This window comes from Apium graveolens, chromosome 9 (genome assembly GCF_009905375.1).
Source record: "Apium graveolens cultivar Ventura chromosome 9, ASM990537v1, whole genome shotgun sequence".
NCBI lineage: Eukaryota > Viridiplantae > Streptophyta > Magnoliopsida > Apiales > Apiaceae > Apium > Apium graveolens.
In genome coordinates this window covers 195,090,949-195,093,255 of record NC_133655.1, presented here as the reverse complement: position 1 = coordinate 195,093,255, position 2,307 = coordinate 195,090,949, and the positions used below count along the sequence as shown (strand labels likewise).

Sequence of the window (2,307 nt, the reverse complement as noted above, 5' to 3'; positions counted from 1 at the left end):
TAGAATTGTAGTCATAAATTAAGAGAAACTTGATGATAACAAAACACCCTAAAAATATAGATAGAAAAGTAGTAGATAAAACTAATAAGTGCTGCATATTTACTGAAAATTGAACAAGACAAAGTGTACAAAGATTTGCTCACAGTCATTATCAAGGTGCTCCTCTAGTCTGAGCAGATAAATCTATTTTCTTGATTTTCTTCCCAAGATTCCTGTTATTTAATAAGTGCTGCATATTTATGCAAACTCGTTCTTGTGCTCGCAAGAGGACCTTAGATACAGCTGAAGGAAAAGACGAAGTTATTGATACTTCGGAGAAGTTAGATTTTGAGGATTCGGATTCAGGAACTGAGCAGAAAGAACCAGTAAACATGGGAGATCGTATTGTTCAAGCTGATCCAGCTCTTATGGATTTTTCTCGGCCTAAAATTGATGACATTCAGTCAAGCATCCTTCATCCGGCTATTCAAGCTAACACCTTTGAAATCAAGCCGGGCACTATTCAGATGGTGCAGAATTCTGTTTCTTTTGGAGGAGCGGCAACTGAAGACCCCAACATGCACATAAGGAATTTTGTCGAGATCTGCAGCACTTTTAAGTATAATGGCGTGACTGATGAGGCTATCAAGTTGAGGCTTTTCCCATTCTCACTGAGGGATAAAGCTAAAGACTGGTTACATTCTGAACCAGCTGGGTCCATCACTACGTGGCAAGATCTTGCGCAAAAGTTTCTAGTGAAGTTTTATCCAATGGCAAAGACTGCTGCTATGAGGAGTGCTCTTACTCAGTTTGCGCAGCAACCTACAGAATCTATGTGCGAGGCTTGGGAACGCTACAAGGAAATGTTGAGAAAATGTCCACATCATGGAATGCCGGATTGGATGGTAATCACTGGTTTTTATAATGGTTTGGGGGCCCAATCTCGGCCCATGCTCGATGCAGCAGCTGGAGGCGCCTTATGGGCTAAAAGCTATACTGAGGTGTACAATCTTATTGAGACGATGGCTGCAAATGAGCATCAAAACCCAACTCAGAGGATGACATCAGGCAAGGTAGCAGGTATTCTGGAAGTTGATGCAGCCACCGCTATTGCAGCCCAGCTCCAAGCGCTATCAATGAAGGTTGATTCTTTGGCTACGTATGGAGTTAATCAAATAGCTATGGTTTGTGAGCTTTGTGCAGGTTCTCATGCTACGGATCAGTGTTGTCTTGTCAATGAATTTGTTCAGTATGTGAATAATTATCAGCGACAACAGCAGCCTGTGCCAGCGACCTATCATCCTAACAACAGAAATCATCCAAATTTCAGCTGGGGAAATAATCAGAATGCTATTCAGCCACCATATCAGCAAAGAGTGAGTAAACAGTTTAACCCACCTGGATTCCAGCAACCATAGTAGTATGCTACAAGACAATCATATCCTCAACAGGGAAGTGCAGCTGCACCTACTAGTGCTGATTTTGAGGAACTTAAGCTATTGTGCAAGAGTCAGGCGGTTTCTATCAAGACCTTGGAAAATCAAATCGGTCAATTAGCCAATGCAGTGCTCAATCATCAACCTGGCACTCTTCCCAGTGACACGGAAGTACCAGGAAGGAAGGAAGCTAAAGAGCAAGTCAAGGCTATTACCTTAAGGTCTGGAAAAGTAGCTGATGTTGAAAAGACAAAAGAAGTCGAAGCTGAAGTTAGAGATGAAGAATCTAAGCAAAGGGAGAAAGCGGCGGAACCAAGGAAGACTACTGTTGAACACACTCTGCCTGAGGCTAATACAGGGGAGAAACAACTCTATCCTCCACCACCTTTTCCTAAGAGATTGCAGCAACAAAAGCTGGATAGACAGTTTGGGAAGTTTCTGGAGGTGTTCAAGAAACTTCACATCAATATACCTTTCGCTGAGGCTCTGGAACAAATGCCTAGTTATGCGAAGTTTATGAAGACTATTCTTTCAAGGAAGGTGAAACTGGATGACCTTAAAATCGTTGCTCTCACGGAAGAATGCAGCGCGGTTCTGCAACAAAAGTTACCACCAAAACTGAAAGATCCAGGAAGCTTCACCATTCCTTGCACCATTGGCAATCTAACTTTTGACAAGTGCCTTTGTGATTTGGGAGCAAGCATTAATCCGATGCCGTTGTCGATCTTTAAAAAACTGGATCTGCCTGATCCAAAACCCACATACATGTCGCTACAATTGGCTGACCGTTCCATTACTTACCCAAGGGGCATAGTTGAGGATGTGCTCGTCAAGGTGGATAAGCTCTTCTTTCCTGCAGATTTTGTTATTCTGGATTTTGAGGAAGATAAGA

The 2,307-nt window shown here is 42.5% G+C and overlaps 1 non-coding gene across 1 annotated transcript; it reads right to left on the bottom strand.

Annotated features, from left to right (window-relative positions):
* Nucleotides 1-764: 764 nt before the first annotated feature.
* Nucleotides 765-871, bottom strand: LOC141687871 (small nucleolar RNA R71). Its single transcript, XR_012561350.1, has one exon. It is a non-coding gene; the product is annotated as a small nucleolar RNA R71 (small nucleolar RNA).
* Nucleotides 872-2,307: the final 1,436 nt, after the last annotated feature.